General features: G+C 35.0%; 2 non-coding genes across 2 annotated transcripts; both read left to right on the plus strand.

The window, feature by feature from the left end:
- Positions 1-1,457: 1,457 nt before the first annotated feature.
- Positions 1,458-1,539, plus strand: Trnas-uga (transfer RNA serine (anticodon UGA)). Its single transcript has one exon. It is a non-coding gene; the product is annotated as a tRNA-Ser (tRNA).
- Positions 1,540-1,611: 72 nt separating this feature from the next.
- Trnal-uaa (transfer RNA leucine (anticodon UAA)) lies at positions 1,612-1,693 on the plus strand. Its single transcript has one exon. It is a non-coding gene; the product is annotated as a tRNA-Leu (tRNA).
- Positions 1,694-14,227: the final 12,534 nt, after the last annotated feature.

Genomic DNA, 14,227 nt, shown 5'->3' on the forward strand with positions numbered 1-14,227 from the left:
ATAAAATCTCTACTTAAGAGGGCGGTTCATCAGGAATTTGTTTATTATGTGTGACACAAATAGACGTTATATACATCCGAACGCTGTGTTACGCAATTTACATCCTCATATAGAAAGACTATTATGCAAAGACTACAATGTTTACTTTGTTTGAAATAAAATAAATATATTATAAGTAGAACTATGAAGAGACCGATATATTTGAAAAAAAAAATACCTTCATATGTTTGTGTCCGAATAAACTCTAGCCGCTATTTTCAGTAGTCATATCGAGTAGTCATCTTCTGGGTGATAAAATGGTTACCACTGACAAATATTAGCATATAGGACTTCCAGTTAGGAGTGAGGAAGTTCGAGGAGATGAGAAGTTTATGCAGTACTAGGCATCCTTCCGAAGGAGAGTAAGACATATAGAATTAGACATTCGAGGACGCGCGATTTGTCGATCGTCTGTGCCTCTCCCGGTAAAGTGAGGGTGCAGGCATTTTAACTAAATGGCTGTGTAAGAAGATCATTCATAATTCATTTTGTTCAGGCAAAAATCTCTATTTCAAGTTTGCTATTCCATTTAGGAAAACGAGTGCCGTTTTAAGCTTGAAAACATGTAAACGTCTTCATATGTATTCATATCTTGGGAACTACTCGTTTGCCGTAATTTTGAACGTTATTTTCGTTTTCAGCGCCCCTGAAAACCTATGAAAGTCGTAATGATTTTTAGAGTGCAGAAACTGTATTCATATTTACCATATTTTTTATATGTGTAATTAATCTGTAGAAGCACCTTTTTTAAAAATCCATGCTACTCATAAAATAAATATTTCCAATTGCAGGTTATGATTGGGCAACACTTGCTTTAGAATAGACTAATCAAGAAATTGGATTGAGAAACGCATAGTTTATGTTTACTAATACTAAACAAAAATAGAGATAATACATGGAAATTTCTTATTTAATAAACTGTAAGGTGAAAGTATAGAATTGTATAAATAATAGCTTCCCCTCCCCATATTAAGAATGGCTTTCTGAATAATAACGTTATTCTTTTAGCACGGTCCGTACCGTGTCATTCTCCCTACACACACACATACACACACACACACACACACATACACACACACACACATCATGTAATATTTTCTGTAATTCGGAGGAGAAACTGCGATGGCTGAGTAGTTAAGGCGTTGAACTTGAGATCCATTGGACAATGCCCGCACATCTTGGAATCCTATTCGTAGCGGATGATTTTTATACACTTTGTAGAAGATAATAAAACAATCACGTAATATTTTCTCTGATTTGACGGAGAAGCTGCGATGGCCGAGTGGTTAAGGCGTTGGACTTGAACTCCAATGGGCAATTCCCGCACAAGTCCTAGCCCTGTTCATAGCGGGTGATTTTTTATACACTTTGTAGAAGATAATAAAACAATTACGTAATATTTTCTGTGATTTGGAGAAGCTACGATATCCGAGTGGTAAAGGAGTTGGACTTGAAATCCAATGAGAAATGCCCGCACAGGTTCGAATCCTGTTCGTAGCGGATGTTTTTTTTATACACTTTGTAGGAGATAATAAAACAATCACGTAATATTTTGTTTCATTTGGAGGAGACGCTACGCTGGCCGAGTGGTTAAGGCGTTGGCCTTAAAATCCAATGGGCAATGCCCGCACAGGATCCAATCCTGTTCGTAGCGGATAATTTTTATACACTTTGTAGAAGATAATAAAACAATCACGTAATATTTTCTGTGATTTGGGGAAGAAGCTGCGATGGCCGAGTGGTTAAGGCGTTGGACTTGAAATCCAATGGGCAATGCCCACACAGGATCTATCTCTCTCTCTCTCTCTCTCTCTCTCTCTCTCTCTCTCTTAAAAGTATGTATTATATAATGTAAATATGAGACCGCAAAAAAGATATACATAAGTTTGTTTTCGTACGTACTAATTCCAAACCGCAAGTAAAATTTACGTATGATTTCGTTTCATTTTTGTTTTTGTTTTTAAATATAAAACATGAAACAATGAGTTGGTGTCATCAGTTAGAATTGAAATAAAAAAACGAGCATTCCAGATTGATGTTATTTTCTGTATTAAGTTTAAAAAATTGAAGGAATAAAACGAAGGTGCGCATGCAGATAAAACGAAAATGCCGGCTAGTGGTTAATTATCATTTTACATATAAATTTGCCGATGTCTGTATGCGGTGTACATGAATGTAAGCAAAACTATTATTCGCTATAAACAATCACTGGTGTATGAATATTATTTCCTGAGAATTTCAGTGCTATGTGATCAGCAGTTTACGAGTTTATCTGTTAGATATTTACACACACACGTACGTCTACTGCATTAAAATTCGAACAAAAGTTATTTCTACGTATTTTGTTTTTAAATGCAACAGTATTCATCATGGTTGACCAAAGATAAAAGATTAGTTTTGCAATGCATTTATTCAAGTTGCGTGTGTGGGAATATGTCATAGTTTACTAAAAAATAAACTGCTGTAGATTGTATCACGCATATTGCTAGCATGAAAGTAAAAAGATAGCAAACAGAAAAAAATTGTTTTATTAATAATGAGCACAATGTGATATTTTCTAACGAAGGTACGCAAACACTAATCCTCCGTCCTCAAATGAAAAGATAGCACCTAGGAGGATTGACATATGTAAGCAAAACATATACTACACTAGTCTTCAAAGTCATGGTACGACAAAGGAGGGTCTCGCTACTACAAAAGATACACTATACTACCAGTTTCAATGAAACAAAGACAGTATTATAGCCAACGAATTATATATATATATATATATATATATATATATATATATATATATGCTACAACTCAAATCACAGAATGATATAATGTCTGGTACAGTAAAGACAAAATGGCAAAAGAGTTATCGCAATATACATCAAACGCAGAATAATGCAAAAGATGGTCTCAGGTCAGAGAACAGATACTACAATCCCAACTATAAAAAATTGAGGAAAATGATGTACATTTGGAATGATGTATCATAAATATATAACATATACTATGATGACCTTACTAAAGGATGAGGGCATGCTTGGGAGGATAGTATCATGACAGCTAAACAGATACTACACTAATCTTTTAATCGATCATATAAAATACATTACTGTTAAATATTATAGTAAACAGAATTAAACATTAAAAAGGTACGGAAATACAAGTATTATCAGTAATAGTGTAGTTTCAGTCTAGACAGACATATACTAAATCTACATAAGTAATGTTTCGTGTGATTTATATTTTTTGTTATTTTTAGCAATATTTATTTTATTATTATGTAAAAAAAGAGTTTAATATCTTATTTAAATACTTTTTAATATTTTTACTTGCACAAAATATATCCAAGGACACGTGTTGCTGAGTATAGCATGGATCACCCATTAATATGAATCGAATTCACAGCTAGGCTATAAGTTATCAAGCCTTTTCCTAATGAGTCACGATACCTTGGCAGGTTTTATGTTCTATCGCCTTTAAATGTGAGAGTTATAATTAATTTATTTTAGCGATATAGAAGTAGTTTTAGACCGTTACTTTTGTATGTAAAGTTCGCTTCGTGAGAAAGTTTTCTTCAAAATAATGTTCTTAAGATAAATTTAACTGAACAAATCAATAAGAAACAATGCATAAAACAAACATCAAATAAACAAATAAAATGTGACCTTAAAATTAAAAGAAACATGCTAACATATCTTTAACGAAACATGAAAATTACCCGTTACAGTTGCTTAAGAGACACCCACGAATATATATATGTAATTACGAAATTAACGGTGAGTTTTAACTAACACTTCGTGTAAAGAAGTTACTTCTGTGTTAGCACGTCACAAGTGTTACGTTGTGTGTATATGTTCCAAAACGACGGACATGTTGAATAGTTGGTGTTTATATTTTATCTGTATATTCATGTACGTGTAAATGCGTGTATGTATATACGCCGTATCATTTAGTTGATCGTCTAGTGTGTATATTTTAACGTTTATGCAACAGTTCTAACAGGAAACGATTGCCATCAACGTATCGAAACAGTTGTAGACAAACAGTTCTTTTTTAACTAATGTAAATAACACAACACATACCTGGATTATTGAGAGACCAACTTCCCTTTAAGTCGTCTGTTCTCTCTGATGTTCAGCTAACAACTGACTAGAATCTCCCAAAATCTACATCTCATCACGTGTCTAAGATCCCAAACGCTGACGTAACATAAATCTGATTATTTGTTTATCCAAACAAAAAATTATGTTTTCCTGTATTTTATAACATCACATTTTTTATAGTTGTTTATTATTTCAGTTGTGAATCACTTTTTCTCAATCTAATTGTTTATTTTTCTAATCATAATAATCGTTCCAGCGACCCGTCATCGCGCAAATCAATTAATAATAATAATGTATGGCCCTTGGCGTTGCCTGCAACAGTGAACACCGATACTATGCTATGATCAAAGCCAAAGGGTCACAACATTACAACAAGAAACAGGCGACAATATCTCGCTGTTTCAGATTTTAAGGGAAAACTTTTATTCCTCATTCTCTGATCACGCGGGACTTTACCTACATCTCTAACGTGATCATGATCGCTAATGTAACCTTTATCCTCGGTCTTCACACGCATTCTTCTTTTTATATACTTTTCTTTTCTTCCTCGCAGTGACGTCATTTCGAACACTGCTCGACACTTACATGCAGCAGCCATACGTCCGCGTTGTTAAATTCTGCTACATTATTACTAGGTAATACAGAATTCTAAGAAATACATTCTAAAAATATTATGAATGTCGTTTTATACAGAGAGTAATCTGACATTTCGTGTGGTTAAAGTTGTGATAGTACTGACCAAGCTTACGATTCCAACTTCGCCCCCGTCTCTGAAAAACGTGATTTTTATTCTAGACGGACTCATCTTATTTGCATATAACATAACGAGAAATCTCGTTATTTCACTAGTATAAGTAAATGCAACAGCTATTTTTCTTTTATTTCTGTTCTGCCCATGATCGGACTGTATATGTTGCAGATATAAAGAGGTTCGTACCATGTTATCGATTACTTAGTTACGCGCGGGTTACCTGGCAATTTATCATAACACGAGAGCAGAAAAACAGTCCAAAAAAAAAAAAGATATAAATTAACGATAGAAAATGAAAATTTTTTTAAATGCGATCAGATAATTCCGAGAAAAACAACTAAACCCCTACCTCCTTACGCCTTGCATAGCCTATTATCACGAGTGCATGTGAGAAGTTTTATTACCATGCAAGCAGAAAGGGCAGCTATATAAAATCAGCAGTAGGTTCATTTGATCTGACTGGGGGGGCTTTCGTAATAACTTGCTGTTCAGCGCACAATTGAAGCATGAAATTAACTGCTCTATTTTAAACTTAAATTCAAGCTATTATCACTTCACAAGCAGTAAGGCCAGGCAGATAAAATAATAATAGGTTTTTGATATGACAGAGGCGAGTTCGAAATGAATGCTTCTGTTTAGAGCACAATTGAATCATGATACTTAATTTTTATTACATGTTAACCTTAACTGAAACGATTATATAAAAAATCTCTACCTCTTCTGTTATATAAAGAACGTTGTATATGTGTGTGTGTGCGTGTGTGTGTGTGTGCGTGCGTGTGTGTGTGTGTGTATCTGAGTGTATGTGTGTAAGTTCGTTTTCCATGGACTCGCAAACGTCTGGGCTGATTTTTATGAAATTTCACATGAAAATAAATTATCTGCATTGCAGTGTTGTTAGATAGGTTTATATCGAAATGTCTCCAATAAGTATCGAAAATTGATAATTGAAATATTCCGATGAGAAAAAGGAACAGGCGATTTGGACTAAAGTAAACACCTAACACAGCCTTACATCACAAGTGCATTTGAGAAGTTTTATTACCACAGAAGTCGAAAGACCCGACATATAAAAATCAACGACAACAAAAAAACAATTATTTAAAACAGTAAGTTCATTACAGTACAATGTATAATAGACTACGTCACTGTAAAGAAGCATGTAAAGATTCACATCAGTGAACCGCGATGAGTTCCCTACTAGAGCAAGCAATTGATCGATTTGATTGGAAAATTGTCGCTTTCATCGATGTCGATGACAATAAAATATGATAGTGTGAAATATTTGTTGATCATCAGTCAATCCTGTGAAACGTTAGGTCTCCTTGCTAGTTAATAATACAGCGTTTAATGATATACACTGTTGAGTAGCGGCTACAAAAATAAGAATAAAATTAGAAACACAGGTTACTATAAACATGCCCTTAACTGCATGTTTTTATGGTGCATTTGAGTGTCAAATGTTGCAGGTGATAAATGCTTGGTCAAAGATAAAAAAGAAGAACATGGACGATAAAAGTATCTGGCTGGATTTATATCGAAAATAGAAGTTATATGGACAATAAGAATATCTTCCCGGTGTAATAATCTTAGTTCCGGGCAACGTCAGAGAATAAGCTAGTCGATTTTTCTTATGTACTTGTTTCGTAAGTCTAAATACTATGTCACATAGTATGTGCGAATAAAATATTTTCAAAGAATAATTTAGGCATGTTAACTTGATAGAGTAGAATTTTATTCTGACAAGTATGTGTTCACTTGAAAAATAATTTGGAATTAAGAGGCAAGTTCAGATGTGGTAATAATGACAAATGGATCGTGGGAAAAACTATCAGGTGATGACGTAATAAATTAGAAAGATAGTTTTAGATAAAAACTTGAAGTTTAGTTGGTTAGAAATAACAGTCCAGTATCGGCCTAGATATGGTTAGGGTGCGTAAATGAAGACAATGTTGAAATTGCAACCCCGATAGAACAATTAAAGAATAAAAGATCATGAAATCACCGTCTTTGCCAGGCGTTGTTATGAAGAAAGGGATAGCACGGCGACAATATATATGCTGTTTGTGTATATGTCAACGGTGACACAAACAGACATTATGTACATTTTTTTACAAGGAAGTCACCACTTATCAAGACCCGGAAGCCACTCGGGGATAAGAGTTATTGCGTGTACAGTACGTTAATGTTGAGATTTGATAAAATGTCTACTTAAGAGGGTGGTTCATCAGGAATTTGTTTATGTTGGACTTGAAGACATCCAGGTTGTAGTCAGGTGGGAAACAAGCAGACAGGACAGAGTTCCACAGGAATGCACTTCTAAGAAAGAAGCTGTGTTCATGGAATCTACGTTTTGGTTTTGGCAGTGGGGAAAATTTTTGAGAGTGGTTTCAGCTAGACGGGTGTTTTTCGTGAAAGGCCGGCGAGGGGGACCAGGGATTGGAGCTCCTCAGACGAGCACCTGTCATGGAAGTAACGATAAAACAAAGACAGGCTCGCAACGTCTTTCCTGTGGAAGAGAGGTTGCAAAGAAGAGAAAAGGGCATCCCCCACTAAGCCACGAAACCTATTTTGTATTCTGTCAAGGCAGGATAGAGTGTTTTAGCAGCTCTAGCCCAGATGTGGCAACAGTACTCCATCTTTTGACGTACTTGGCATATAAGCAGAGAATTGCATCAGCAGTGAGATAACTTCTGGAACGGTAGAGGGATTCTACCATTTTTCCAGCGACCTTGGTAATAGACTTGATGTACATGTTCCATTTCAGGTCAGGAGTAAAGGTCAAGCCCAGAAGCTTACCAAAGCATGGAGCTTCCCCTAGTCGAGAACCATCCATTTCAATTGATGCTAGATTAGGATCAGAGCGTTGATGATGTAAAGATAGGAGCTTGGTTTTAGATGCAGTAAAAGTAACCAGCTACATCTTCTCCTACTGTACCACGCGCTCAAGATCAGAGAATAGAGAATCAGAGAGAACTTTGTCATTTACGGCCTTTGGTGTGTTGCCATAGATGGTCGTGTCATCAGCATAGATGTCAACGAATGATTTAAGTATATATTTTGGGAGATCATTGATGTAGACCAGGAAGAGAGTTGGGTCCAGGATGGACCCCTGAGGGACTCCAACATTTATACTGAACGTTTTGTTATGCATACATCTAAAGACACTGAAAATATTTTATACATACGCAACTTACATCCTCATACTATAGAAAGACTATTATGCAAGACTTCCAAAGGGTGTTTTTTTGAAATAAAATAAATCTATTAAAATTAGAACCATGATGGGACCGATCTATTTGAAAAAAATATCTTCATTTGTGTGTGCCCAAATAAACTTCTTTCAGTCGAAAATGTCAGTGGACATATCAAGTAGTAATGAGACGATTCCAATATTTTCCCGATTCCGATACAATTACCGATTCCGTATTAAATTCCCGATTCCGATACAATTACCGATTCTAATTTTTATGAATCTTTAAATATTTAACTATCAAAGTGTTATTTTGTCCCGATGACCCTAAAAACACATTAAATGTGCTCATATTTTCTTAAACGTAAAAAAAAAACACTTGTGATGGAGTGATCTAGAGATTTTAGTCTTACTGGAAGTTTAAATCTCAATAAATATTTATTATTTTATTATTACTACAAGCAGTGGAAGATGTTTCTTAAAACAAAATCCAATAAAAAATAAATTTACGAATCGGTTTGGCATCGGAAAATAGGCTCAATTTTTGCTGATTCCGATGCTCCAAAAAGTTCCGATTCCGATTAATCGTCCCAACACTAATATCGAGTAGTCAACAAATATCAGCATATAGGATTTACAGTTAGGAGTTAAGTTGTTCGAGGAGATGAAAAGTTTATGCAGTACTAGACATTCATCCGAAAGTGAGACAGACAGTTGGAATTAAACATTCGAGGACTCCCGATTAATTGATCCTTTGTGCCTCTCCCGGTAAAGTGGGAGTGTAATTAAAACTAAAGTTTACTATTCTATTTAGGAAAACAAGTGGCGTTTTAGCTTGTAAGCAAGTAAACCTCTTTCATGGAAACTACTTGGAAACTACTCGTTTGTCGTAATTTTTGAAAGTTATTTTCGTTTCCAGCGCCCCCGAAAACCTATCACATTGGTAATTTAAAAGGATTTTTCAGGGTGGAAAGATTCTTCATATTCACCGTATTTTTATAGGTAATACACTGGAGAAGCAGCGTATGTTAAATATATTTCAACGTGCAGTTAGTGATTAGGCAACACTTGCTTTACAATAGACTAATCAAGAAATTGGATTGAGAAACGCATAGTTTACTAATTTTAACTAATACTAAACGAAATTAGAGATAATATATGTCAGTCTCTTATTTAATAAATTGCTAAGTTAAAGTACAGAATAGTTTAAATAATAACTTCCCCTCCCATTATTAAGAATGGCTTTCTGAATAATAACGTTATTATTTCAGCACGATCCGTATTCTGTGTGCCATTTCCCTCGCCCTCTGTCTTAAAAATATGTATGAAATAAAATGAATATGAGATCGTAAAACTATATACAGACTTTTCGTATTTACAAATTCCAAACTGCGAGCACGTTTTTTTTACATGGAGGTCACCACTTATCAAGGCCCAGAAGCTACTGGGGGATCATGGTTATTGTGTGTACAGTAATCAATGGGATAATATCGTAGTAATAGTTATTATTGGAGATTTGATAGTGGCATTACTTAAGGGGGCGGTTCATCAGGAATTTGTTGTGTTGGACTTGAAGACATCCAAGTTGAGGTCGGGGGGGGGGCAGGCAAGCGGCAGAGAGTTTTACGTATGATTTCGTCTTTTTTTATTACAAAGACCTAAAAAATGATTTGGTTTCACTAGTTAGAATTGAAATTAAAAAAAAAATACTCCAGCCTGATGTTGTTTTCTGTATAAAGTAAAAAAAAATAATAAAGGAATGAAGCGAAGGTGCGCATGCGCATAAAAAAACGAAACTGTCGGCTAGTGGTTAGTGAACATTTTACATGAAAATTTGCCGATGACTATATGCAGTATGCATGGATGTAAACAAAGATATTATTCGCTATAAACCACAATTAGTGCATGTATATTATTTCCTGAAGGTTTAAGTGCTATGTGACCAGTAGTTTAAGAGTTTACCTGTCAGATATTTACACACACATATACGTCTACTGTTTTATTTATATAGAAGATCACGCATTGAATTTCGAACAAAAGTGATTACTACGTAAAAAAAACAACTTTTGAATGCAACAGTATTCATCATGGTTGACCAATGATAAAAATTTTAGTTCATTCTGCAATGCAGTTATTCAAGTTTTGTGTGTGGGACTAAGTCAAGGTTGACTTTTAGTCAACCATAACTTCTGTAGACTGTATCATGCATACAAATACTCATATATTATAGATAAACAAATTGTGATATGTTATGGTTAAAGTACACAACCACCAATCCTCCGTTCCCAAATGAAAAGATAACACCTGAGAGGATGGTAATATGTAAACAAAACAGATATCACAGTCATAGTGCCACAGAGGAGAGGCTCACTACTAATAAAGATACACTACACTACGGACCTCAATGAAACAAAGATAATATTATAGCCAACTTTATATATATATATATATATATATATATATATATATATATATATATATATATATATATAGTGAAACTTGAAGAAGATGCTCAATACTATTGCAGAGCAAATATACATTTTTTTAAATTTATTGCAGTTTAATCTGTTTAGTTACACATGTTTCCGCTACCGAATCGTATCAACGATCCAGTAACTTCGTCAGACTTGGGCAAAAGTGGTGATTATGATTTATTGAATAAATCCTTAACGTGTCAAACCTAATATGACATAAGGACAATCGGTCGACTAAATCGTGGTAACTACCCACCTGTTTCATATGTATTTCCCTTTACTTATTAAACAGTCAACTACCCCTCTTCTCCTCCCCTCTCCATATACGCCTTTCCCTCTCTCTATCTCTATATCTCTTTCTCCAATACTGGAAACCCGTGTCGTGTCTGGTTAAAGCTTTTTAAATTCAACCTCACCCTTTTTGTTTTCTTTTTTTCTTTTTCTTCTTTAGTTATTAAATCTTAAAAATTAAATGCTGTCAGATCTAAATTTAGACACACCCTCTTTCGTCTTCTTCTGATATCGTCTTTTCAAATCATAATAACCACTTCTGTCCAAGTCTGACGAAGTTACTGGATCGTTGATATGATTCAGTAGCGGAAACATGTGTAACTAAACAGATAAAACGGTAATAAATTACATATATATATATATATATATATATATATATATATATATATATATATATATACTATAACTCAGATCAGAGAATGAGAGAATGTCTGGCCCAGTAATGAGTAGCTTGTTTTGGAAGTAAAAACCCTCTTTTTACTTTGTAGTTTCCATTTATCAAGGCCCTAAATTCAACTCGAGGATAAGAGCTAATGAGTGTACGGTTGTCAACAGCGTATTAAAAGTCATGGAATTAGGGTAGAAATAGATTATTTAGAGGTGCGATTAAACAAGAACTTGTTCACGTATGAATTGAAGACGGCAATGTTGTAGTCAGCTGGAAAGCAGGCAAGTAGAACAGAGTTCACCATGGGGGTGGGCGCTCTTTTAGGAAATAAGGTTATTTCATTAGATTTAGCACATATAATGAGTGGGAGAAACTTTTGACGGTCTTTGTAGCTAGAGGAGTTTTTTTTTTTTTTCAATTTGGCAAGGGGGGGAGTAGAGTTAGGCTCAGACGAGCATTTGCCTTGAAAATAACGATAGAGCAGAGACGGACTTTGTGGAAGATCTGATTAAATTGAACAAAAACTGCAACAAAGAACAGTAGAAGTACGAACTATGGAGTGAACGCACGAGTGCATGTTCATAACCGGGATATTCATGATAGATCGAAGTACCGTATATTTCGACATATAAGACGATGCTTAAGGTTTTAAAAAATTATCTTTATAAACCAATATTTCATAAGATACCGATGATTGCAATGTCTAGCCTATGCTAAACAAACATGGTTTCCTGATTAAGCAGTTGTCTCATACAACCGATATATGATAAATTTATTAAAATTTGCTCCAGTTTTTTGCCTCGTCTTATCTCGCCTTATACGCCAAACTATACGGTATATATTAAAAAATGCAAAAGCTGTAAAGAATAGAGGAAATTTTACACAGATTACTTTACGCGTTCAAGAGGACGTTTGTTATTTTTGTTTTACGGCATATCAACCCTTTTCAGGTTATTTAATGCCGAATCCAGTGATTTTTAAGTATTTTTGTTTAATAGAGTATATTTGTTTTTGTTTTTGTTTTTTTAAGTCGATTTCTATTTAATCCATAGTTGGGACCCTAACAGGTACTACCACTCCGGGTCAGAGTTGATCTGGAAGTAATGGCAATTAAAGTGTGGCTCCACACTCTCCAAAGCCCGCAAGCTGGGGCCTCACAATCGGATATAGTTTAAGGACCAGTTCCAGAGGATGAAGCCATCGAGTGTGATGCCTGTGAATAATGCGTACATTCCTTGAAGAGGACTATTATCAATACGAAAGGGCGTTCACAACTAATGTCTCTTATTTTCATTCTGCAGGAATGGATCAGACAAGATCGCAAATTACATTTTTATGATGTTTGTGCTTAGGCATTAATCACCTGAATGTTTCAATTGTGAATATTAACGGTTTGAGATTCTAAGGCAGCAACCCCTGTCATTTACGTGCATCAGAAGCAGATATGTTTCATAGAAAACCTCCATGAAGAAAAAATTGGAATGATCAATATTCGCCGACGCCTGCTGAACGTTTACGAAGCCGATGCAGTTGATGTCAGCGTATTTAGGAGATGGGCTCGTCGATTTCAGAGTGGCGATAGAGATGTGAGTGGCAAAACGCGCTTCGGACGCTCATACACACCAAACATCCCAGCGCCGGCATAGGTGCATTGAGAATAGTGGTGACTATGAAGAAAAATAAATATTGGAGATCAAAAGAACGCTCGTTTTAATGGTACCACTCATGTGTTCGGATCTCTTTAACATTTTTTGTTAAAAAATAAGTAGTATACATAATTATTGGAACGACACCTGTACAATGAGGATCTTTTCCATGATAATCTGAAATGATTTGGGTGTCAGCCAAAAGGAGTTTTCCAATTAAACAGGTTCTAATGATAGTAGATTCTAGAAATATGTCTACTATTAAATAAAAAGAACTTTGTTTATTCGTGTGTGTGAGTTCGTTCTCTATGGACTCCTAAACGGCTACGCGAATTTTTTTCTGAAAAGTTTGCACAAATATACTTTATGTGCCTTTCAGTGATTTGGGTAGGTTTTGTATCGGAATGTTTTGATAAGTATCGGTAATCGAAAAAATCTGATAAGAAAACGAACAGGCGATTTTGACTAAAGTTAACACCTTACACAACCCAACATCACAAGTGCATCACAAGTGCACCACAAGTGCATTATAGAAGTTGTATTACCAGACTCAACGTATAAAATCATCAAAAGGCTCTTTGGGCGCGTTCGAAATGAATGTTTCTGTTTAGAGCACAATTCAGCCATGATACTTGTTTTTCATTTTAAACTTAAATTCGAGCTATTATCATCGCACAAGTAGAAAGGCCCAGCATATAAATCAACAGTCGGTTCTTTGATATGACAGGGTGCGTTCTAAATTACTGTTTGTGTTAAGAGCACAACTTCGCCATAATACTTGATATTTGCATTTTAAACTTAAATTCAAGCCATTATATGAAAATATTTTTTTTTTGCTGAAGCGACACCCTTGTATATTTTTCGAGTGTATATACACGTATATATGTAACAGTTGTGCTAAACAGTTCGTACATGTCGTTTTTAACAAGCATGTACTTGTGCACGTGTGTGTTATCACTGGTGAGCGACTCAAAACAAATCAACAAAATAAAGTCTTTTTTAAATACGTGCGCGGTCGCTGGTCTTTCATTCTATTTATCGTCACTTTTCTTTGTGCGGGCCGTGATGCCATCCTGATTGTAACTAAAGACGAATCTACTCGTGCATGAAAAGAAAATAGAGACTTACTGAGATATCAAAGGTTTAGAAAAAGAGTTGTTTCACTGGCTGAAATCAATTCCACCCCATTTGTTTTACTTGGGAATTGAGAGACGCAGATGGGCAGTCGTTCAAATGATATTCGTTTACATTCTCTCTATGTTGTCAAAAACAAAATGAACAGTAGATTCTCTAGAGTGCAATGTAGACTACAATGTATTGTGAACAAAGTAACCTCGGAGAAGACTGA

Source organism: Euprymna scolopes, chromosome 15, assembly GCF_053919585.1.
Source record: "Euprymna scolopes isolate OS-2025 chromosome 15, ASM5391958v1, whole genome shotgun sequence".
Classification (NCBI taxonomy): Eukaryota; Metazoa; Mollusca; class Cephalopoda; order Sepiida; family Sepiolidae; genus Euprymna; species Euprymna scolopes.